The sequence below is a fragment of the Eleutherodactylus coqui genome, chromosome 9 (genome assembly GCF_035609145.1).
Source record: "Eleutherodactylus coqui strain aEleCoq1 chromosome 9, aEleCoq1.hap1, whole genome shotgun sequence".
Lineage (NCBI taxonomy): Eukaryota > Metazoa > Chordata > Amphibia > Anura > Eleutherodactylidae > Eleutherodactylus > Eleutherodactylus coqui.
In genome coordinates, this window is record NC_089845.1 from 11,243,213 (window position 1) to 11,269,123 (window position 25,911).

The following is a 25,911-nucleotide window of genomic DNA, read 5'->3' on the forward strand; positions in this document are numbered from 1 at the left end:
CCTGTGGTCATAAGGCTGGCGGTGACCTGAGCTCACCGCCAGTTATTGGTTCTGTCAGCTCCTAGTTAGTCCTGTCTGCAGTTTTTCTCAGCCAGTACCCTAGTTTGCTCGTCAGCTTCCTTTTCCAGCTTTGCCTTGTGCTCAGTATTTTCTGTTTGGGCACTCCATCTGCCTTTCCTTGTCGGTACTCTGTCCCCCGTTAGTTAGGTACATCTAGTGCAGTCGCCAGGTTCCTAGCCAGGGTAGGGACTGCCGTCCAGTTGTCCGCCTGGGGTTAGCCAGGTCGAGGCAAGTAGGCAGGGACAGTGGGGTGCGGTAAGTTCAGGGCACCCCACCTGGCGCTCGGGGGGGGGGGGGGGGGGGTCAGAGTGCCGTAATAATTACTATGTAACCGTGGTTCTGTAATTTTTGTACTTTTGTCTTTCTGTATTTCCCCTGTCTATGTAAGCGCTGCGGAATATGTTAGCGCTATACAAATATAGATTATTATTATTATAAGTGTGACAAAGTACAAAACGAACTGTCATATGCCACTCTTGGGTAGCTGTAAAGTAATCTAGCACTATTGTGTGTTGGTTAGTAATAATCAATAAAGCTTCAATTGCATTTAGTTTGATTAGCCAGCCCCACATAGTGTGAAAAGTTGATAATCTAGACAGTCTGTAGCTTTTTCTAATTAATTCCCTCATTTGTGGTATGAATGGGCAAATAAAACAACCTGTTAACCATGCCCATAGACACGACCTGTTCTCACATTGAGCCAATTATCTGCAGCTCTCTTGAAGAGTGTGTGTTCAGGGCTTACCATTTATGACAGACCATCATGCGGTAACAAAAAATTGGCATGGCTACTACCATATGATCTAGGACTTCAGACAACTTGTCATCTAAACAGCAAGACATCCTATGTTCTGGTCCGATTTTCTACCATCTTACCATTTATGTTTCCCCACGCATTGTGCACATTTATTAGGTAACTTATTGCAATCCCCATAGGGGTTGTGATTCGCAAAAAGAGACACCACATTATTTGTGACTTCCACACATGCACATTTTGTCTATAGTGGGCAAATGAAATGGCATGATGATCCCCAGTTCATGAGAAATTAAAAACCAACCAGGGGCCACCGAGCCACGCTCCAACCATTACTGGGACAGTTGTGCTCTGGTGTTTTTGTAGCAAGAATTTTATTAAATCATGTTCTTATCTCCTGCACAATGAAGGGTATATCCACAAAAGGTCTAGAGGACACTGTAGGGGCCTAATTACACATTGAACAATTTAGTTTTTCTACATCATCAAATGCTACAACAAGTACTTTATGATTGTTAACAAACTTATTGTCCCAGTCATCTTTCAGCACATTATTGAGTCCATATTTGTATGGCAGCACATAACAGTGGCAAGAGTCTTTTTTTAGTTCAAGAGCGAGAAGTGGCAGTTGTCAACTGGATCTGGTATGGGCCATCAAATCTCAGTTCCAAACCTTTTCCGATATGTCCTTCTGAGGACAATTCAGTCACCTGAAAGCAAACCTATGCGACTCCTCTTTTGAGTCTGGATCTGAAATTGAGGAAAATACACATTTAGGAGTGACAGTTAACTCCTGACATAAAGCACTCACGTTGGAAGTGAAATACTCATGCTGGGACTGAAGAAAGTATAGACCTTTTACAGGGGCCCTACCAAACAACTCAGTCTTACGATTATGCACAGGTCTGACTGAGTAGAGGGCTAATAAAATGTGTACCTCTGTTATTTTCTATGACTTCTGGTTCACCATATATGTACAAATTATTTCCTTTGACAATCTTTTGGCCGTGGTTTTGGAGTTGGCATTTTTATTTATTTTATTTTACAAGCCACACCTCTAGCTAATGTGAGAAGCGGTCTATGCAAACCAACAAACTCCAAAACACCTACCTTTGATAGCTGTATGTAGTCAATCTGCAGTCACTGAAAAGATAGTCTGGCATTGAAGTAACAGTGAGGAGGTACTTTGCCCATTGGCCTGGGTGTGGTGGGCTGTTAGGAAAATACTAAATGTATGATTATTTAGATTTCATTCAGCCTTTTTAATTACAATTTTGAGCCTTTGACTAGTATATACTGAGTAGGTGGCTAAACCAGCTCTATATGCAAATCAGTAGAGATGTCCCCTCTTTTGATGTGTACATGCTATTGACTTGGACACAAGGGAGAACTCCACATGGTGGACATTTAAGATTACATCCTGGTCTAGGAAGAGGTGTAATTAGGTTTGTATTCAGACAACAGTAGAGTCAATATTTATGACCATATGCAACTATTTGATGTCCACTTCACACAGGAGTGTGCTGGTACCTTTTGGTTTTAAAGGCTTTGGTATGCAGCCATATAGTAACCTGTTGGAATGAGGACTTGGTCAGCTGTATTAGAATATAAAAAGGTCCTATCTTCTCAAGTTAGAGGAGTAGTAGAACGGAAGCTTCAGAGACAGAATGAAGGATGTCATCGGTTGAACCCCTAGAAGTGCGGGAACCATTGGTGATGGTAATATGCGATCTGTAACCTTTTAGGTAATAATGTAACTTGCTATCTTTATACTTTGTGATGTGACATTTGCAACCTTTATGTTTTGTATATAGCTATTATAATTTGTATACAGATACTATCCTTTGTATATAGATCCAATAGTTTACAAACGTAGGACAATTATTCACCACTATGCTCAATTATCATTTGATTTTAATAAATTCTTATTGTTAAACCTTTGATAGTGGCTTACTCTCTATAAAGCATAATATGAACTTAAGTCTTGCTGCTTGCAGCAATACATGGGCGCATACCATGCAGCCTTGTACAAGCCTGGGTCTCAGCAGTGTTGAACCCTGTGATAAGTCAAACAGAAGACACTATACCACACATTACCTCCTTGGATTGATGGGTTAGCTTATGGCTCAGGTATAACATTAAGGAGTCGAGCTTGGTGGGGAGGCAGAGGAGACGATCCTTTATTTGCTTTGCGGCCGCTGACTAGCTTCGATCGCTCCAGTTAAGTCTACGGTCAACTAGAGCCCCCAGGTATTTTTCCATATCACTTTTCCCTAGCAGCACCCCATTTAGTGTATATTGGTGACGTCCGTTTCTTCTGCCCATGAGCATAACCTTAATTTCATATTGTCTGCAAATATTGATATTTTACTGTGTAGACCCTCTATCAGGTCATTGATAAATATATTGAACAGAAAGGGACCTAATACTGAACCCGATGGCCCAATCAGAGTATTAACCATTTATCACCACCCTCTGCTTTCTATCTCCGAGCCAGTTCTTTACCCAGCTACACATGTTGTTGCCTAGATCGAGAGGTCTCATATTAAATATTAACCTAATATGTGGCATGGTGACAAATGCTTTAGAAAAATCCAGCTATACAAGATCAATAGACTCTCCCAGGTCCAGCCTAGAAAATGCTTTATCGTAGAAGCAGATCAAATTGGTCTGACATAATTGACTCCTCATGAACCCATATTTTTCCAATTATTGAAGTGAGACTTACTGGTCTATAGTTACCAGGCTCTCTTCTTGATCCTTTTTTGTATATTGGAAACACATTGGCAATACACTAATCCAGTGGTACAACCCCGGTCTCAATAGAGTCTCTAAATATAAGAAATAGGGGTCTATCATGTCACTCATTTCCCTTAGAACCCTTGGGTGTATTCCATCTGGGTCTGGCCATTTGACAATTTTAATCTTTTTTAACCAGCTTGGCACTTCCTCCTGCGTTAGGCATGTGATATTTAGCGAGTGATTCATTTTATCCCCCTGTATCTCATGTGACATTTCCATTTTCTTTGTGAATGTTGTTGTTAGCCGTTTAGTCGTTTATGACCCTCGGCAACCCTAAAGGCGAGCTCCCTCCATGTGTTTAGGTTTTGCACTGCTTCTTTCAGTTGTGTGATATCCATGCCAGCATCAGCTTAGACGATATCAAGCCAACATGTCCTTTGGCAGCCAGGTTTTCTTTTGCCAATGATCTGTCCAAGCATTATAGATTTTTCTAGTGACTCTGCTTGCATGACATGGCCAAAATACACGAGTCTGAGACATCTTCCCTTCTTGTGATATATCGGGTCTTATACAATTCACAACTTCTCTGTTTGTTACTCTTGCTGTCCAGGGCATACGCAGCAGCTTTTGCCAGCATCCCAGCTAGCATGCATCAATCCTTCTTCTATCAGCTTTTTTTTGCAGTCTGGCTTCACATCCATACATGGAACCCAAAGAAAACAAGTTTACTTAACAGTTTGTAAACAAACCATATAACATAGATTTAGTACTTATTAAACCATGGTGCACGATTTTGATCACACAGCAAACTTTTTTTTACCTTTTTCTCTCAGAATTATTCAATTGCTACTGTATGTTTTTTTAACGCAATTTTCAATGGGACTTTCTATTGTTAAAAACGCATCGCACAAAAATTGCAAAGCACCAACTTGTGATGCGTTTTTAACATTAGAAAGTCCCATTGACAATCGTGTTAAAAAAATGCAGCAATATCGCAGCATTAAAAATACGCAAGTCAGTAAGAGCCTGAAGTTTGGTATTGTAGTTATCATACTGACACATAGAATAAAGTTATCATGTCATTGTTGTTGCAGTTTGTGGGCCGCAGAAACAAGACGCAATGAAAGATGGCAGAATTTTGTGGGTTTTTTTTTCATTTTAGAATCATAGAATGGTAGAGTTGGAAGGGACCTCCTGGGTCATCTGGTCCAACCCTCTGCTCAGTGCAGGATTTACTAAATCATCCATGACAGATGTCTGTCCAGCCCCTGTTTGAACACCTCAGTTTAACTCCACTTAGAATTTTTTAAACGTTTTCAGTACATTATATGGTACATTAAATAGTGCCATTGAAAAATACAACTTGTCCCACAAAAAGCCCCCATACAGCTACGTCGATGGATAAATAAAGGAGTTACAATTTTTTAAAACTAAAATGGAAAAAAAAAAGACCGCCTCATTAAGGGGTTAATGCTTGAGCATCGAGGAAGCTTACAAATCACACACACATTGGATGGGATTGGAAGTCATCTGGTTTATTCCAAAGTGCAGAGATATATGAAATGAGACTAGAACACGCCTCACTTGTAATAATTATAAGTTATTACACTTCATTTACTATTATTGGTTATTAAAAACTGAACAAGCACAATGACGTCTTAGTTAGAGGCAGGACTTCTCTCAGGCCAATTAGAACTATTTCTCATGAGACTTTTGTAAAATGGCCTTTAAGACAGCCTTGTATTCTTATAACAGGATAGTAATATGAGCTAAAGAAAGACAGTGAATAGCTGTAATGAAAGCATCTTACAAGACATTAAATGGAGGACAGGAAATCTTATAGTTTCCCTCACAGTGCCACCACATTCCAAGAGCCGTAATATTTTTATTTTTCCATCAACAGAGCTCTATGAGAGCTAGTTTTTGAGGAATGGGATCTGGTCTTCATTTTCCCATTTTGGAAACATCTAACATTTTGATGACCTTTGATTGTGCTTTTTCCAGAGAAAATAGTAACAAAATCTGCAATTCTGGTGTTTATTTTACTTTTTATTTTAAAAGGTGTTCTTTATATAAATATATTAAATTAATTCTGGAGGTCAGTATGATTACATCAATGTCAAATTAATATAATTTTTTTTTAAATATCTCCCTACTTTTCTAACCTTTTTCTAAAGAATTTTTTTTTTCATTATTGCATTCAAAGACTACTGACATTGTTTTGTTCCCATCAGCAGTGGTGTTTGAGGTTTTTTTGTGGGACTAATTGTACTTTTTATTGGTACCATTTGGTGATCCAAATACATTTTTAATCACTGTCTATTCCATTTTTTGTAAGATGAGAAATACATTTTTTAAAATTATTTTGTTCATGGCACGCACCATGCAGGTTAAATAATGCATATAGCTTTTTCCCATAAATCATTACAAATGTGGAGATACTAGAGATGAGCGAGCATACTCGTCCGAGCTTGATGCTCGTTCAAGTATTAGGGTGCTCGAGATGCTCGTTACTCGAGACGAGCACCACGCGGTACTCGTCTCGATTAAACGAGCACTGACCATTGAATTCAATGGAGCCGGCAATACAGCCGGCTCCATTGAAAGCAATGGGCTGCCGGCGAGCGCGGGATAATTTTCGGGAAGGGCTTATATTTTTAAAAAACATCCTAAAATGTGTAAAAAAAAAAAAAGGAAACGGGCCGGAGCTGTCCAGCGCATTGAATTCAATGGAGCCGGCAATACAGCCGGCTCCACTGAAAGCAATGCGCTGCAGGCGATCTCACGATGAATTTTCAGGAAGGGCTTAAATATATAAGCCCTTCCCTGCAATTCATCCAGAATTGTGTAAAAATAAAAAAATATATATATACTCACCTGGTCCCGGCAGACGGAGTTCAGCCATTCATGAATTCATGAATGACAGCTGAGAGCTGCCCCTGATTGGCTCAGTGCTGAGCCAATCAGAGGCAGCACTCACTCACCCATTCATGAATTCATGAATGGGTGTGAGTGAGAGCTGCCTCTGATTGGTCAGGCTGTGACCAATCAGAGGCAGTTCATTCAGCAGGCGGGGATTTTAAATCCCCGGCTGCTGAATACTACAGAGAGCAGTTCAGGAGAACTGAAGCCAGCCGCGGTGAGTATATATATATTTTTTATTTTTACACAATTCTGGATGAATTGCAGGGAAGGGCTTATATATTTAAGCCCTTCCCGAAAATTCATCGTGAGATCACCCGCAGCGCATTGCTTTCAATGGAGCCAGCTGTATTGCCGGCTCCATTGAATTCAATGCGCTGGACAGCTCCGGCCCGTTTCTCTTTTTTTTTTTTTTTTTTTATACATTTTAGGATGATTTTCAGGTAAGGGCTTATATTTTTAAGCCCTTCCCGAAAATTCATCCCGCGCTCGCCGGCAGCCCATTGCTTTCAATGGAGCCGGCTGTATTACCAGCTCCATTGAATTCAATGGGCTAACATCGTTCTTCTCTGCCACAGCTGTTACAGCTGTGGCAGAGGAGAATGATCTTCATGCTGACAGTGCAGGGGGGGGGGGGGTCTCACTCTTGCCACTATTGTGGCTTAATAGTGAGACCTCGGAGCCCGAAATGCAGCCCTGCATGTTGCTCCTCGCCTGCCCTACCCATTTCTGTGTTTTTTACATGACTTTGGTGATTTGCTAAGATTTTCACAAATGAAAACCTTAGCGGAGCACCAGTCATATACAAAAATGCTCAAGTCGCCCATTGACTTCAATGGGGTTCGTTACTCGAAACAAACTCTCGAGCATCACTGAAAGTTGGACTCAAGTAACGAGCACTCGAGCATTTTGGTGCTCGCTCATCTCTAGGAGATACCATTTTGTGATTTTCCTTCTGTTTGTTTTTACATAATAAAGGGGAAAGATTGAGTTTTGACTTTCCTTTTGTTATATTTTTACACTTTTTTTTAACACAATGGATGACAAAGGTAGCGCCTTTCCCCTGTCAGCCTTTTATATGCCACCATTGCATTGACTGTGGCATGTAAAGGGTTAAATAGCAGGTATCAATGGTTTCTCTAGTCCCCGCTGTTAGAACAAGTTCCGGACTGTCACCAGACAGCCGAGGCCCTGTTCCGACCAGCTGTAGGTACCCATCCCAATATACTGAGGCAGTGCCATAAAAAGACGTAATGCATTAGAATAAATCTCATTAGTGACCACTATAAAAAAGTGTTTAGGCAGGCACTAAGAGGTTGGGGAAAACTAGAAGTCTCAGCAGGTCCTGAAAGTCTTCAGATGTCAGAACATGCTGTGGCCTGTAGTTTCCAAAAGATTGAGGGAAGAGAACAGCATTCTGAATGGGTGGGACTGCGAGGGGACAAATAAGGAATGCTAAACCCTGATGATCACCTTTCCCCCTTCCCTTGTTTTATGTCTCTTTATGCCCTGTGTCGGCAGCATTGAGGATTCTGTTGCCGCAGCGGGGATCCATTCAGCAGCATGCTGCAGCGCTGAGTGTGAAAGGTGAGGAGGCGGGGCTACAATTAAGAAAGAAGGCAAACAACAAAAATTGTCTTGTGCCTGCACCAGCTATGCAGCTGTAATGGCAAGGGTCAGCATCTACAGTCATAGCATCTAATGCATGTATTCATGCACTGATGAGCAGGGGCTATGCATGGAGCTCAATGAGGCCCACTGGGAAATGAAACAGAGCCTGTTTAATAGTGTGAGTCTTTGGAGGACTATTCAGGAAAAGCTAGATGCAAAGATATCTATTTCTCTTACAGTATATGCTTCACACGCCGTGAGCGGGATGACTCGGGCATTCTAGGGGGCGAGTTACTGCTCAGTATTCCAATGTAATTGCATTGTGCTATTCATGTTGCTGACAATGTTTAGACTGTAACAGATTTGTTCTTCTGCCTGTAGGAATGAATTGTAATTGTAGATTTGGTCTTTTACAAGACAGAAGTGGGCTGATTCTTTCTCATCCATGTTTTATAGGCTATTTTTATATTACCTGATGAGCAGGGAAGGAGCAGCGTATGCAAATTAATGAACACAATGAAAACAAGTTACTTCATACAAGCATTCAGTCTTTTGGGGAGAGTGACTAAAATAACTCAATATCATATTTGTGAGATCCTCCCAGGAGATGAACAGCTTTGTGGTGATGCTTCTGTCTGACTGGACACCATTTCACGTGCGACCACAGAGAAATAGGACTGCCAAAAACGCAGTAATTATTGGGTAGCGCTACATTTTGTGTTTAACTTGTGGCTATATTTTAAACATATTAGTAGAGTAAATTCAATCCTCCATCTATGGAAATGCAGAATGTTTTATATTGAGACAAAAGTTTCAGCTGAAGGCATTGCGGTTCTCCAGTATTAGTAAATGAAATGAGTTTAAAAGGATTGTCCGACTTAAAACAGAATTTTAAACAGCTGGCCATGCAATAAAATAAACTATACTAACATCTCTTCTTACCTCAGGAAAATGAGTTCGGCGACAATTCCAGTCTGTAGTCATAGCAGAAGTCCGGTGAATACTGCAGCTAATCAGAGGCTGGAACTTCATCATTTCAAACTCCTGGCATCATGTCACCCAGGATGTGAGTGCTAATGCCAGGAAATGGGCAGTGACACTGTGACTTCTGATTGGCTGCTGCGGTCACCAGACTTCCCCTGCCGTTAAAGGAGATGTCCCGCGCCGAAACGGGTTTTTTTTTTTTTAAACCCCCCCCCCGTTCGGCGCGAGACAACCCCGATGCAGGGGTTAAAAAAACAAACAGCACAGCGCTTACCTGAATCCCGGCGGTCCGGCGTCTTCATACTCACCTGCTGAAGATGGCCGCCGGGATCCTCCGTCTTCATGGACCGCAGGGCTTCTGTGCGGTCCATTGCCGATTCCAGCCTCCTGATTGGCTGGAATCGGCACGTGACGGGGCGGAGCTACACGGAGCTACACGGAGCCCCATAGAGAAGAGGAGAAGACCCGGACTGCGCAAGCGCGGCTAATTTGGCCATCGGAGGGCGAAAATTAGTCGGCACCATGGAGACGAGGACGCCAGCAACGGAGCAGGTAAGTATAAAACTTTTTATAACTTCTGTATGGCTCATAATTAATGCACAATGTACATTACAAAGTGCATTATTATGGCCATACAGAAGTGTATAGACCCACTTGCTGCCTCGGGACATCTCCTTTAAGGCCGTGATTTTGTTGCGTTGCTACAATGCTACAAATTGCATGTATCAGAAGCCCATGCTTTCAAATGGGTTACTTCACACATGCAATGTTTTGTAGCATGCAACAACCCGATACAAAAACCTTGCAAGTCCGGCGATATGACTGCGACTCGTGAGGTTTTGTAGCCTTAGTTTCCCTCTGGGGGCTTCCTCTCTGTTGCATCATGTCGCACGAAAATGCGATTTTTGTGCTGTGTGATGCAACTTTTTTTAAAACTCGTTTTATTGACAAGTTAACAGCATGTCAAATACAAAAAACAGAAACATTATGCAGTACAAAGTCTTATACATGGGTTAGGGCCGGTCCGCCCTACGATTTACAGTGTATACAGTATCTGGCGTGTTTCGTCAGTCAGAAGTGGAAGTAGAAGGGATGAGTAGGTGGGGAGAAGTAATGAGAGCTTTATAGGAGGAGGTGCAACAGTGCTAAGGCACATGTTAGAGCATATATTTGTTACAGGAATATTCGTAAATAAACATGTATACCTTTACATCGAAATATAGTTATTGAACGGGTATATTACGGTGCAGAGACAGGGTTATCGAGGTATTTTATTTTAAGAGAAGAGTCAAAATATATAGTTGTGCTCCAGGTGCGCGGCCGAGCGTGGGAATCAAGCCCCCCGACCCAGCCATGGCTCCCCCGGGGTTTAATTGTCGTATTTGCAATGCCGATATGGCTAAAGTGAGCGGCTGCGGAGGAAACAGAGTCAGCGACGAGTCACACCATTGGCCCCATACCTTTTGGAATTTGTCCGAACAATTACGGGCTTTATAAACTAGGTTGTTATAGGGTATAATTGAATTAGCAGTTTTCCTCCACATTGCCAAAGTCGGGCCTCTCTGGTCCATCCATCTCATCGCGATAAGCTTTCTAGCTAGGAACAGGACCTCTCGTAGGAATATTCTGTCGTAGTGTTGCCATTGCTTCTCACCAAGAATGCCGAAAAGGCAAATTTCTGGGGTAGCAGGAACCGGGATATCAAGGACTGCGGAGAGCAGATTTATGACTTCGCCCCAGTATGATCGGATCGACGGGCAGTCCCAGATCATATGCCAGAAGTCGGCATATGTGCAAGTACATCTGATACAATGTGTGGTTGGGTTCCTGCCCATCTTATGTAGTCTCGTCGGGGTGAGATAGCATTGATGGACTATGTATAAGTGGGTCATTTTATTATTTGCTGAGGGGGAGACAGATTAGGGCGATTCTAGTACCTCTTGGAAAGTTTTTTCCGTCAACGTTGGAATCAAAGCCTTCCATTTAGTTAGGGCGGGAGGGATTTCCCGAGCAGCTTTTGAAGTTGCTAGAAGGGAATATAGTGTCGAAATGAGTCCCCGGGGCCCTTGTGATCTTAGTATTCTGATTAATGGGTAGTGGGATATGGTGCTACTCGTGGGTGGGAATTGCGTCTGTAGTGCGTGTCGGATCTGTAAGTATTTGTAAAAGTGGGTTCGGGGTATTTGGTATTGGGTTTGGAATTGCTCGAAAGATAACAGGATGTTGGAGCTATATAGATCACCTAAACGAGCTATCCCATGTTGTTTCCATACCTCTAGATCGGTTAGTAACCGCAGCTCTCCCAGCCCAGGGTTCCTCCACAGCGGCATGTCATGGGCGATGTCGGAAAATCCGTTCACCTCTCTAGCCTGGCGCCAGACTTGCATAGCCAGTCTATGGATGGGTAGTATTTTGCCCCTTACAGTGGTGGGGAGTTCCAGCACTGGCCAAAGGCTGGAGGTGTTTAGAGCCTGTGCCAGGTGAGCCTCTGAATTGGGCAGTGGGCTATCGTTCAACCAACATTTTAAATGTATCAATTGACCAGCTAAGTAGTATAGGAATAGGTCTGGGAGTGCCGACCGGGCGCTGCTCTTGGGTCTCTGAAGTGTAGAGAGCTTAAGTTTTGGGCGGGAACTTCCCCATATTAAAAAGGACATGAGGGAGTTCATAGTTTGAAAAAATCTCATCGGAAGCGGCACGGAGATGGTGTGATGCAACTTTGATAGTAGGAAATCCTACTGGCAATGCCATAGCCAAAGCCCTAACTGCAGGAAAAAAATAAAAAAAACAGCATACATCACCTTAGAAGCTGTCTGCCTGGCCGCATCTTCTTCCTGGTCCCCGTTACTGTTTCTCTATATCTTTTCTGGCTGGGGATTGAAAAATACCCGCCTCCTGGAAGCGTTGGCTGTGATTGGTTGACGCTTAACCAATCACAGCCAGTGCTCGATGAATGAATCACAGCTATTTCTCGAGTGCTGGCTCTGATAGGCTAAGCATCAGCCAATCACAGCCAGTGCTTCCAGGAGACAGAGATTTTTCAATCCCTGGCCAGAAGAGAAGAAGAAGACCAGTGCCACGGACTCAGGGAGAAGCTGCAGCAGAGCTCGACAGTGCTTCTAGGTGATGTATACTTTTTTTTGTTTTCTTCAGCTACGGCTGATTTTTGGGGTAGGGCTTATATTTCAAGGCCTCCTCCCAAAAATCCTCGCCTGTGGTGCTACAAAGTCGAGGTATAACCACGAAAATCCGTAGCGATATTGCATGGACCAGTGATGTGATATTGCTGCGATTTTCTCGCGACAATGCCGTGTCACCCATGTGAACGAGGCCTAAAGACCAGGATCATCACAGGACCCAGTGGAGAGAAGAGAGGTGAGTATAGTTTATTTTGTTATGTTACTGCATGGGCAGCTGTTTAATTGTTTTTTTAAGGGTTACTTCACAATACACTTTTTGATGCAGCTTTTTGGGGCTTGTTAAAAATGTCTTGCAATTCATGGATTTATTTTAGATCTGCTTATATTCCGATGTTTTCAGTTTTTTTAATCCTGTGTAGAAGACTATGAGAATATGCAGAAATAAAACATCATATCTAGAGCATGCTGTGATTATCAAATAAAAAAGTCATGGACCCAAAAATCACACCAAAAGTGAGAAAAAATTCCAGTTAAAAAAAAACAGCAATATATGTAGGGTGTTTTATATTTCACTATTGATCAACAGCCAACATCTGGATGCAACATATTTTTAAATCTCAAAACGGTAAAAAAATTGTATTATCCAAATGGCTAAACAGTATTTTTTGGGAAAATATATGTAAAACTACTTTCAGTGTCACAAAAGTAAAGTGTTTCAATCTCATTTGATGCCTTGCTCATATATATATATATATATATATATATATATATATATATATATATATATATATATATATATATGTAGGCGAAAGCCCTCACTGACTGACAGGCTGACTCGCCACTAATTCTCTAACTTCCCAGTGTCATACAAATTTGAAATTTGGCAGGTGCATTCTTTAGGTCCTAAATAGTAAAAGTAAAGACGTCACAACATCTATATTCAATTCTATGCATGAAAAACTGTGTGAAAATCTATGATCCATGAGATACTTCTTTTCTCAGAAACCGTAAAGCCAAGGGAAATGATTTGTATACTGAGGAGAATCTGTCTCACCTCTATGTATATATACTAAGGAGAATCTAACTGACCTCTGTGTGTATATACTGAGGAGAATCTCCCTCACCTCTATGTGTAAACACTGAGGAGAATCTGTCCCACCTCTATGTATATATACTAAGGAGAAGCTACCTCACACCTCTACGTGAATATACTGAGGAGAATCTACAGCACCTCTATGTGTATATACTGAGGAGAAAATAACTGACCTCTGCGTGCATATACTGAAAAGAATCTACCTCACCTCTATGTGTATATACTGAGGAGAATCTACCTCACCTCTGTGTGTATATACTGAGGAGAATCTACCTCACCTCTGTTTGTATATACTGAGGAGAATCTACCTCACCTCTTTGTGTATATACTGGGGAGAATCTACTTTACCTCTCTGTGTATATACTGAAGAGAATCTAACTCAACTCTATGTGTACATACTAAGGAGTATCTAACTGACATCTATGCGCATATACTGAAAGGCTGTAAGGTTCATAAGGAAGTGGCCATGGACTGCAGGGATAGAGCATGCCTTCAAAACTAAGAAGGGGCTTCAACCTGCAGTCTGGGGGTAAATTTGACTAAGACTGTATGTTACCTTTAAGGTTAAAAAGTTAGGAAAGTAGGAGGGTGGCACATTCTGCAGAGGGACATCAGTATATGCAGTCTGAGGAGAATCTAATGCTCCTCTTTTTGTATACATATTTTATTCCTCAGTTCCTCTGAAGTAACCACGACTTCATAAAATATTCTGACAGTGACCCAGAGGGTGGTGAGTCCAGGACAATACAGACTTTGTGTTATTAGCTGTATGCTGTGCACATACTGTCAGAACCGGCAACTCTCGGGGGCCTCTGTGCTCGCACTGCCAGTCCTACCACCCGGGTTGCAGAAGAGCGGCGCAGGGGAGCCCCGATTCTAGTTATTTTCCTCTGGCCGCTGTAACCCTGGTCGCCGCCGCGTTGCTAGGGACACAGCGGGTGCTGCCCCACACGTCCCAATCTCCATGACTACCAGGCGGGCTTCCTTGGCATCCATCTGCTCAGCAAAGCATCTCCTTGATTGGGTCCTGCTGCTGTCAGGCTCCCCGCCCAAATCAGCTGCTGGGGCGGGAGTTCTGACAGCATTTAAATGTCTCTGTTTCCTTCCAGCATTGCCAGTGTTAGTTTGGTCTTCCAGCTGCACCCGCGTATTGTTTTGACTCCTGTTGTGACCCCGGCTTTCTGACTTCTGCTTTTGGACTTGACTTCGTTTTTGCCTTACCCCTCTGTACCGGGTACCCTCCTATTGCTGACCCGGATAGTCTGACCATTCTACTGTTTGTTTGTCTCCAGTGTCTGTTTGTCTTTCCCGTGTCCCGCTTCCCTAGTGAGTGTAGGGACCGCCGCGCAGTTGTCGCCCTGGGGGTTAGCCCAGGGGGGAAAGTAGGCAGGGACAGGGGTTGCAGGTTTTCTCAGGGACTTCCATTATCCCGGACCCTGTCCTGACAGTAACACTGGCCGAAGGAAGGTCAGACTCTTGTATCCGACCGGCAACTTTGAACCCCTCAATGGAGGCCGTGGCGGCTTTAGCGAACCAGGTCCAGGTCCTTACGAACCTTGTCCAGGACCTAACCATCCGCTTGCAGCTACAGGAACAAGTGGTGGCTGCGGGTTCCATGCAGCCCCCTTCTGCTCCAGGAACTGTGTCAGAACTTCGGGCTACGCTTCCTGATTGCTTCTCCGGGGAAAGAAGTCAGTTTTTCGCATTCAGAGAGAGCTGCAAACTCTACTTTGACCTCCGACCCCACTCCTCCGGTACTGAATACCAGAAAGTGGGAATTGTAATTACCCCCCTGAGGGGAGAGTCCTAAAATTGGGCCTTCTCGTTACCTGCTGGCTCTCCCACCCGACTGTCCCTTGACGCCTTTTTTTCCGCCTTGGGCCAAATTTATGACGAACCCAACCGGGCTGGCTACGCAGTTTCTAAACTTCTAGCCCTGCGCCAGGGTTGCAAGATGGCGGAAGACTACTGTCCCCAATTCTGCCAACATTGTACGGAATCCGGGTGGAATGATGCCGCCTTAAAAGATTTATTTTTGTCCGGTCTGTCTGAGGGTCTTAAGGACCTACTCATGGCCCACCAGGGGCCTAGAACCTTGGAGCCAGCCATGTCGCTGGCTATTCGGGCCGACCGATGTTTAAGGGCCAGACACTCCACTTGGACCAGTCCACTCCCCACGTCCACTTCTTCTAATGACCCGACTTTAGCAACTCCCACCGCAGAGCTGGGAGCCATGAACCCTAAGCAACGACGGGAATATCGCCTAAAGAAGAATCTCTGTCTCTACTGTGGGGAGCCGGGTCACCACATTGTGGCCTGCAATAAGAAGCCGTGTCAGGAAAACTTCCGCTCCTAGACAGTTGTCGGGAGGACTGTCTAGGAGCTAAGGTACTCCCTGTGATGTCCAAGATGTTATTGGCCTGCACCCTAGAATTCCATTCTTTCTACCGTACTGGGCAAGCCTTCGTTGATTCTGGGGCTGCTGCAAATTTTGTTAATTTTAATTTTGTGGCTCAACTGTCCGGGGTTTTGTTATGCTTAGAGACTCCGATTTTGGTTTCAGGAGTGGATTCCACTCCATTGCAGGCAGGTCTAGTTAATCTGGTTACCCTGGAGGTAAGGTTTACGGTAGGAGCCCTACATGTTGAGTCCTGCACATTTCTTGTGATGAGAGACTTGTCTGTGGACGTCGTCTTAGGTCCTCCCTGACTCCGGGAGCACAATCCTGTAGTTAATTGGGACACGTTGGAACTGGTAGAGTGGGGTCCCCGCTGTGCCAATCACCTATGTCCGATTGAGGTGGGTATCTCCACCTGCGAGGGGATTTCCCTACCAGATTACCTCTCTGAGTTTTCGGACGTTTTCTCCAAGCAATTGTCTGAAGCCCTGCCCCCTCATAGGGAATGGGATTGTAAAATTGATTTGGTTCCTTGGGCCAAACTTCCTAAAGGCCGCATTTATAATGTTACCGTTCCAGAGAGAGAGTCCATGAAGGACTATATCCAGGACAGCTTGGCCAAGGGGCACATCCGACCCTCAGAATCCCCAGTGGGTGCCGTTTTTTTCTTCGTCGAGAAAAAAGATGGGGGTCTTCGGCCCTGTATAGATTATAGAGAGCTAAATAAAATCACGGTCAGAAACCAGTATGCTCTTCCGCTCATTCCTGACCTCCTCAACCAGGTCGCTGGTGCCCAGTGGTTTTCGAAGCTTGACCTCAGGGGAGCTTACAATCTTATTCGCATTCGGGAAGGGGATGAGTGGAAAACCGCCTTCAATATGCCTCTCGGCCATTTTGAATACCTAGTGATGCCTTTTGGATTATGTAACGCCCCAGCCATTTTTCAGGGGTACATGAATTCTGTGTTTCAGGATATCTTGGGGGTGTTCGTCGTGGTATATCTAGATGACATTCTGATTTTTTCCTCCGACTTGGCGAGCCACCGTACACATGTTCGGACCGTGTTGGCTCGACTCAGACATAAGCTGTTTGCAAAGCTCGAGAAATGTGTTTTCGGGGTATAAAAAATATCATTCTTAGGGTCTATCATCACACCATGTGACATCCAGATGGATCCTGGGAAGGTGAAAGCCATCACGGAGTGGGCCCGGCCAGGTACTTTGAAAGCTCTTCAACGCTTCCTCGGCTTCGCTAGTTACTATCGCAAGTTCATTAAAAGCTTCTTCGTGGTGGCTAAACCTTTAACGGACCTCACCAGAAAGGGAACAGATGTGAGTACCTGGTCTTCTGATGCCCTTATGGCCTTCCATACCCTAAAGGGGGCTTTCTCTTCAGCGTCCATCCCTGTACAACCGGATCTTTCCTGCCCGTTTGTTGTGGAGGTAGATGCCTCAGAGTTTGGTGTGGGAGCGGTACTGTCCCAAGGTCCCCCCACACTCACTAATCTTAGACTGTGTGTCTATTTTTCTAGAAAGTTCTCTTCTACTGAACGGAACTACGATATAGGCAACCGGGAATTACTGGCCATTAAGTGGGCTTTTGAGGAGTGGAGGCATTTTTTGGAAGGGGCTCGTCATCAGATCACGGTACTCACAGACCATAAAAACCTCACTTATTTAGACTCCGCTAAAAGGTCAAATGCTCGGCAAGCCCGCAGGGCTTTGTTCTTTTCTCGGTTCAATTTTGTTGTGACCTATAGACCCGGCTCAAAGAATGTTAAGGCTGATGCCCTGTCTAGAAGTTTTGGTACCCCGGACCTTCTGAGTCTGAGACTGAGAGTATTCTCTCCCCTGGGGTGGTTCTCGCTGCTGTCTCCTCCGACCTTTCACCTCTTATACACGCTGCTCAACAATCTGCCCCTGAAGCCCTTCCGGAAGGCAAACTTTTTGTTCCTTTGCCACTGAGATTGAAAGTGTTAGAGGAGACAGACACATGCTTCAGTCCTAGCTGGTCACCCCGATTTCAGGGGTACTCAAGAGTTATTATCCAGAGTCTATTGGTGGCCGCATATGGCCAGGGATGTCCGGTTGTTTGTGTCCGCATGCCCGGTTTGCGCAAGGGGGAAGAATCTCAGGAGATGTCCTGAGGGTCCCCTTCTTCCCTTACCCATTCCATCAATGCCATGGTCCCATCTGTCCATGGATTTTATTACTGATTTGCCGTCCTCGCTGGGGAAAGCGGTCATTTGGGTCATAGTTGACCGTTTCTCCAAAATGTCACATTTCGTTCCTCTTTGCAAGCTGCCTAACGCCAAACTTTTGTCAGAAATGTTCATCAAGGAGATTGTTTGGCTACATAGGATCCCTGAGGATATTGTTTCAGACAGAAGGGTACAGTTCCTCGCTCGCTTCTGGTAAGCTTTCTGTAAAAATCTAAATGTTAATTTGTCTTTTTCTTCGCTTTCCATCCTGAGTCTAATGAACAAACAGAACGTATGAATCAAGAACTGATCCAATACCTGCGACTTTTTGCTTCTGATAACCAGTTTCAGTGGGCCAACTACTTACCTCTCGCCAAATTTGCAATTAACAACCATGTTAACTCGTCTTCTCAATTGTCATCATTTTTCTGTAATTATGGGTTCCATCCCCGATTCTCGCTCTCTGCTCCTTTTATTTCGGACAATCCGGCTGCTGACATATCCTCTGATGAACTGTGCACAGTTTGGACCCAGGTTCGTAAGAACCTTCAGGGTTCCCAGGAGAAAAAAATACTCTAAGAAAAGATGCACGATCTCGGCACCTTTTGTGGTTGAGGAGCAAGTTTTATTGTCATCCAAGAATTTGAGACTTAAGGTTCCATCCCTGAAACTTGCTCCTCGGTTCCTTGGCCCGTTTACTGTTTCACAGGTTATCAATCCTGTGGCGTATAAGTTGTCACTTCCTGACTCCTGGAGGGTTCACAAGGTTTTTCATAAAAATTTGCTTAAAAGGTACGTGACTCCAGTTCTACCCACCCAGAACCCGCCCTCTCCTACTCTGGTACAGGGGGAACTGGAGTATGAAGTTGAAAGGCTTGTTGATGCCCGACGGGTTAGAGGTGTGCTACAATAGCTGGTCCACTGGAGAGGGTTTGGTCCTGAGGATAGGACGTGGGTCCCTGCCAGGGATGTTCATGCGCCACGCCTAGTCCGATTGTTCCACAGGGCCTTCCCTCTCAAGCCCGCTCCAGGCCATGGGGGTCCGGTGTCCCCCCGTAGAAGGGGGGGGGGGGTACTGTCAGAACCGGCAACTCTCAGGGACCGCTGTGCCCGCACTGCCAGTCCTACCACCCGGGTTGCAGAAGTGCGGCGCAGGGGAGCCCCGATTCTAGTGATCTCCCCTGGCCACTGTAACCCTGGTCACTGCCGGATTGCTAGGGATGCAGCAGGTGCTGCCCCGCACGTCCCAATCTCCCTGACTACCAGGCGGGCTTCCTTGGTATCCATCTGCTCAGCAAAGCTGGGGGCGGTGTTCCCAGCGTCTCCTTGATTGAGTCCTGCTGCTGTCAGGCTCCCCGCCCCAATCAGCTGCTGGGGCGGGAGTTCTGACAGCATTTAAATGTCTCTGTTTCCTTCCAGCATTACCAGTGTTAGTTTGGTCTTCCAGCTGCACCCACGTATTGTTTTGACTCCTGTTGTGGCCCTGGCTTTCTGACACTTGCTTTTGGACTTGACTTCGTTTTTGCCTTTCCCCTCTGTACCGCGTACCCTCCTATTGCTGACCCGGATAGTCTGACCATTCTACTGTTTGTTTGTCTCCAGTGTCTGTTTGTCTTTCCCGTGTCCCGCTTCCCTAGTGAGTGTAGGGACCACCGCCCAGTTGTCGCCCTGGGGGTTAGCCCAGGGGGGCAAGTAGGCAGGGACAGAGGTTGCAGGTTTTCTCAGGGACTTCCATTATCCCGGACCCTGTCCTGACACATACGTTTTGCTGCGTTTGCTGTAAATAAATGCTGGCAGGCGCCAGCTTTAAAGGAATCCATGTGTCCTGAGCCAATTCTACATGTGTGGTGAGCCATTTCCCAGACCGAGACACCAGTGATCCAGAGGCGAGTTAACCCTGACATACCACAATTGGTGGAGGATGCGGTCACAAATGGAATAGCACAGAAAGCTGCTGGATTGTGTGTAAAGAACAGTGCTGCTGGATGGAGGTAGGGCACCAGAGGCCAAAATTGCATTTGTCGCTGGAGGCAATTTCTTAATGGGCCTGGAGACCGAAAATTGTGGTTGCTTGAGGGGGCAACGAAGGTCAAGCAAAGGACATCTGCAAACCAAGTTGGTGGACTTCTGTCTATTTCTGCAGTGAGCTATGGAAGAGCTCCTCAGGAGTGTGGGGTGGTTAAGTGCTTAAATAAAAGAGAAAAAGGAGTCCATTAAAAAGACGCTGAGTTCTGTGCAGGATAGTACACTAAAAGCTGCACAGTGTGCAGAGACATTTACTGGTGATACGTCTGAGGACTGCATTGATAATATGGTACAGAATATGGTTTCCATTAACCCTGAAGTATCATGTGTGGAGGATTGTGGGATGTTTTCTGTGCATGATGTGCCCAGAATTGATAGAAATGGTCCCCAGATGAAGTCACAGTGTGAACAGGAGGCTACAGAGAACTAACTCAGCCAATGCCCATGTGAAAGTTAGCACAACTATGCATCTAGTGATAGAGAGGAATAGGAAAAGCAAACTAGAGAGAGAGACAACAGATAGTATTAAAGGTACAAAGAAGAAAAGGAATACTGCTTCTAGTAAGATAGACGAGGTAGTTAGTGTAGAGCCTGACATCCAAAGTGAGACAGAAAGCAAATGCTGGCTCAGAGCTCAGGAGGAACTTGCCACAATGTGTGCTGTCCTGAATGCTATGGTGAAGCAAGCGTTACTGATAGAGGAGGAGACAGAGATACTTCAGGGAGAAAGAGAGGATACTCTCAAACAAGCCGCTCAGGTAAAAGCAGTAATTGCAGTGGTCTTAAAGGAGAATGAGTGCCTTAGAAGAGTAACTAAAACTGAAGCTGAACACAGGTTACCGTTCAGTGTGAACAAGGCTTGATAGAATTGGAAGGTGAGAACAAAAATATGAGGGATATCTTTGAAAAGTCAATGAAGAGGTACAAGACCTCATAAATGTAGCCAGAGATGAAGCAAAATCTGTGCAGTATGAACAGGACTGTAAGGACTGTAAGAAACTGCAAATCAAAACCCAAGAGTTAGAGATGACATGTTGCAAGTTAGAAAGAGCTATTATAGATGCATGTAATCAAACTACAGGTTTGCAAGACCAAGTTGCAGAACTGGAGTTGCAGATAACTCCGCTCAAAGAAAAGCTGGAAATGGAGAAAGCTACTTGTAGGCAGGCTGAATTTCCTGAAAGACATACTGGATTACAAGGAAAACCAGGAAGCCCTGCATGAGCGACGGCTGTCCAAGCTACAGATGAGCTTGGATGAGGAAGCTGAAGTGTATGAAGCCCAGATCCAGGAGCTTGAACAGAGTCATGCTCTAACTGTGAACAAACTGTCCAAGCAGTTGGAGCAAACTGAAAAGGAGAAGAAACTTTGAAAAGTGAGTGTACTGGACTGACCCAGGAGCTGAAGGTGCTATTAAAAGACAAGCGTGCATCTAAGTGCAAGGAAAACACAGTAGAAATGCAGCTTCAAAAGCTACAAATAAAAATCTGTGAGTCCAGGCAAAGCTGTCTGAAAAGATTAACAGACTGCAGGTGGAGCTGGAAGCTCAGAGTGAAGAGTCCCGGAAGCTACTGCAAGAGGAGATGCACCAGAAGCTTGGCCTTAGTGCACACCTGAAGACAATGCAAGATGAGAGAAATGTGTTGCTCAAGCAGTTAGAAGAAGATGCAGAAACTAAGAGAAAGCTGTCAAAGCAGATTGCAACCCTTTAGGTGCAGGTGTCAGATATGGAAGAGAAAATGGAGAATAATACTGCATGCTTGGATTCTGTTGAAGTACAAAAGATGGAAATTCAAAGAGAGTTAGAAGCTACAAGGAAACAGTGTGAAGAGCAAACAGATGCCTATGATAAACTTAAGACTGTTAAAGTGAGTCTTCAGCAAGAATTAGATGTTAATAAAAAGCTTTGTCACCAACAGCAGCTTGTGTCCAAACTGCAAAATAAACAGAGGCTGTGTGAAAAGGGGCTTACTGAAAAGAAATTCACATCTGAGAGATACGCCACTGAAAGTGAGCAGGCTGAGGAAAAGGCTCATAGGAGAGAGATTGAAGTGTTAGCCTTGACATGCACCCTTAAAGTGAGGTCAGAAGAAAAGGCGCTGTTTCAAAAGTTCGTCAAGAATTTAAGCATGAAGATGAAATACTGGAAATCAAAGTGTCATGCTGCTGAAAGTAATGTTCATAAACTAGTAAGGTCTAGAACCCAGTTCAGACAGCAAGTAAAAGAAAAATAGGTCTTGTTGAAGAATCCTAAAGATGAAATAAAAGGTTGGTCTAGCACCAAGACTGATGCTGAAAAGAGAACTTGGATACGAGAAAAGCGTAAGAGCGTATTCCAACAACCGGTAGCAGGAATGAAGACCCTGTTGGAGAATAATAAAAATGAGATAAAAACAGGGAAATGTGCCAAAGCAGGCTTAGCAAGTGACCTGGGTGTTACTGGTGAACAGTTGGTGAAGACCTGCAAAGTCTTGAGAGAAGAAATTCCCCGGTAAATGAGAATAAGGACACTGAGCAACAGAAGTAAAGTAAAAGTGGCTGCTGAGGCTGAGGAGGCCACTGAAACAGAAACTGGAAAAGAGGCCTCAGAAGTGGCAAGTAAAGAAAGCTGTGTGAAAGAAGTAGCAGAAAGTAGCAGAACCGAGTTAGTAGGGGCAGATGTCACACAAGGACTTAAAGAGAGGCCATTTAGTGAGAAAGGGCCAGTTAAATCACAAACTGAAGAAAATGTTGTTAATCATAGAAAGGTAGAGCTGGAAGGGTCCTCCAGGGTCATTTGGTCCAACCCCCTGCTCAGTGCAGGATTTACTAAATCAACCCAGACAGATATTTGTCCAGACTTTAAACACTTCCATTGAAGGAGAACTCACCACCTTCCGTGGTAACCTGTTCAACTCATTGATCACCCTCACTGTCAGAAATTTTTTTCTAATATCTGATTTGTGTCTCCTCCCTTTCAGTTTCATCCCATTGCTTCTAGTCATTCCTTGTGAAGGTAGCTAAGCATAAGAAAGATGAGGTGGCAGCTAGGACAGTGCCAGTTACAGATCCTAAGGAAAGGTGCAGTGATAGCTGCACACATGGAGATCCCAGAGTCTGGATTTTTGACCCCTGAGGGGTAAAAGCTGTGATGTGGCATATGACCTATATCAGGGGGGAGGGATATGTGGGAGTGCAGTACACAGAGGTACTAATAGAGGGCTGCAGACAGGACTTCTGGTACTGCAGTGAAAGGGTTAAAACCTATGGGTATGGCAGGAAGCTACATAAAAGTCAGTTCCTGTCACACCTAGAGGAGGAATTGACAGCTCAGTGGAGCTAGAAGGGCTGCTAGCCCGAGGTCCCATTTGGACCAGTGAGATCACAAGTGGATCTGTTTGGGAACTGTCACGCATCTGATGGGGGAGGATGCCCTCCAAGCGCCCTGGGCGGGGTTGTGACGGTGATCCAGTGGGTTGTGAACTATACAGACTTTGTGTTATTGCTGTATGCTGTGCACATACTTTTTGCTGTGTTTGCTGTGAATAAATGCTGGCAGGCACAAGTTTTAAAGGAATACATGTGCCCCGAGCTGCAATTACATTATACCGCAATCTGACAAGCATTCTATCAAGCCATGACACAGGCATGCTTGTTAGACATTCTGCTAAGACAGCCCTGCGGCCTTTCAGAAGGCCCCTGGCTGCCATGACTCCCGCACAGCTCCCTACATTTAAAGGGTTAACAGCTCCGATGAGCTGCACGGCTTATCGGAACAGTAGCTTCTGGGTGTAAGCTGTAAGAAACAGCCGCCACCCACGCTGTATGTAGAGAGTTCCCTTCATACATGCTCTGCAGTTGCAGGACGTAAAAAACACTATAGGCTGGTCACTAAGGGGTTAATCAAAAGGAAGGCAAGGAACCCAAATGAGGTGGAAGCCAATTTTCCTAATTTTAGGAGGAAAAAAATTACTTCCCAACTCCAATCCGGCAATCAAAATAATGCCCAGACCACTGACCCTTCTTAAGTAATTAGTAACTTTAACATGCAAGTGTTATAGTACTAGTAGTGTGCGCAGCTACGCTCGGTGCGGGACTCCCTGACCCTCACCCACGCCAATGTCCCTTCCTGCAAGGGCACCTAGGGGGCGGCCGCCCCTGTTAGAATTGTGACAAACACAGTCTGGTCTGCGCCTGACCTCAGGCTTTGCATCTCCTGAAGCTGTCTCTTCCCCTGGCTTTCAGCAGGGAACTCAATATTTCTGGAGTTTTTAACTTCTCCAGACACATCCACACAGCTGTCCCTGCTGATTAGCACACATTATGCCTCATTTTACGCCCTCTGCAGGCTATGCTTTGTACTACCTTGCCACACTATGTATAGAAATATCAAGGGTCAATACAGAGATCTTTCCCATCATCTATTATACCCAGGACTGTAACAAGGATGGCAGTCTAATAACTATGTATAGATATATCAAGGGAAAATACAGAAATCTGTCCCATCATCTATTATACTCAGGAGTGTAACAAGGGGGCGTTCTAATAACTATGTATAGATATATCAGGGGTCAGAACAGAGATCTCTCACCTTATCTATTATACTCAGGACTCTAACAAGGGGGCGATCTAATAACTATGTATAGATATATCAGGGGTCAGAACAGAGATCTCTCCTATCATATATTTATACCCAGGAATGTAACAAGTGGGCTCTCTAATAACTATGTATAATATATCAGGGGTCAGTACAGAGATCTCTTCCATCATCTATTATATCCAGGACTGTAACAAGGGGGCGCTCTAATAACTATGTATAATATATCAGGGGTCAGTACAGAGATCTCTTCCATCATCTATTATACCCAGGACTGTAACAAGGGGGCGCTCTAATAACTATGCACAGTTAGTCCCCGACTTGCGAACAGGTTCCGTTCCGGGAGCCCGTTCGCAAGTCTGTTTTGTTCGCAAGTCGAACAAATGGTTGTATGGAGGGGATCGCGGGTGGATCCTGCTCCATACAACGTCGGGTGCCGGCTGTTCTTACAGCGGGCACCCGGCGGCAGCAGTTCCGACGAGCCGTGGCGCTTGTAGGAACTGTTAACACTTTAAATACCGCTCTGACAGCGGTATTTAAAGTGTTAACAGTTCTGACGAGCGGCGCGGCTCGTCGGAACTGCTGCCGCCGGGTGCCCGCTGTAAGAACAGCCGGCACCCGACGTTCAGGGGGCCCGTACAGCGTCCCATGATGAGATCACGGGACGCTGTGTGGTTGCTAGGCAGCCGGGGACCTCCTGAAAGGCCCCAGGGCTGCCTATGCAGAGTGCCTATCAAGCGCACGGCTTGCTAGGCGCTCTGCATAGACAGCCCTAGGGCCTTTCAGAAGGCCCCCGGCTGCCCAGCAACCGCGATGTGACCGGACAGGCTTCTATCAGGCTTGATAGAAGCCTGTCCGGTCCCTGCACAGTATGATGTAATGCCATAGCATTACATCATACTGTGCTGTACAGATAGTTCGTATCTAGCGAAATTCGTAAGTCGAATGTTCGCAAGTCGGGGACTATCTGTATAGATATATCAGGGGTCAGTACAGAGATCTCTTACATCATCTATTTATACCAGGACTGTGACAAGGGAGTATCCTCTACATCTAGAGAAAATAAGGTTTTTACACAATATAGAAGGAGATTTACTCCTTTACTGTAAGAGCAGTGAAAATATGGAAGTCTCTGCCTGTCTCTGTCAGAATTTGATAAAAAAGTTTAAGAGGGGCTTGTACACCTTTCTTACATGCTACGATCTTGCTGTTACCATGAGGCTGGTTAGGGACCACGGGTGGTAGGGGCGCGGTTCGCCGCGGCATTCTGGGATGGTGTTGCGCCCACGTTCAGGTCGGCGAGTGGCAGTGCCGTGCTTCGGTGTGCGGGCGCCCGTGCCTGCTATGAGAGGCGCGTGTGCTCTATCTCTGTGAGTTATAGTGGCTAGCTAGTAGTTCCTTCCTGT

The 25,911-nt window shown here is 44.9% G+C and overlaps 1 long non-coding RNA gene across 1 annotated transcript in view; it reads right to left on the reverse strand.

The window, feature by feature from the left end:
• Window positions 1-1,989: 1,989 nt before the first annotated feature.
• LOC136578927 (uncharacterized) overlaps window positions 1,990-25,911 on the reverse strand; it is a 168,684-nt gene continuing 144,762 nt past the window's right edge. Inside the window, exon 3 of the long non-coding RNA XR_010786689.1 lies at window positions 1,990-2,026. This is a non-coding gene — a long non-coding RNA (uncharacterized lncRNA). The remainder of the gene's footprint in view (window positions 2,027-25,911) is intronic.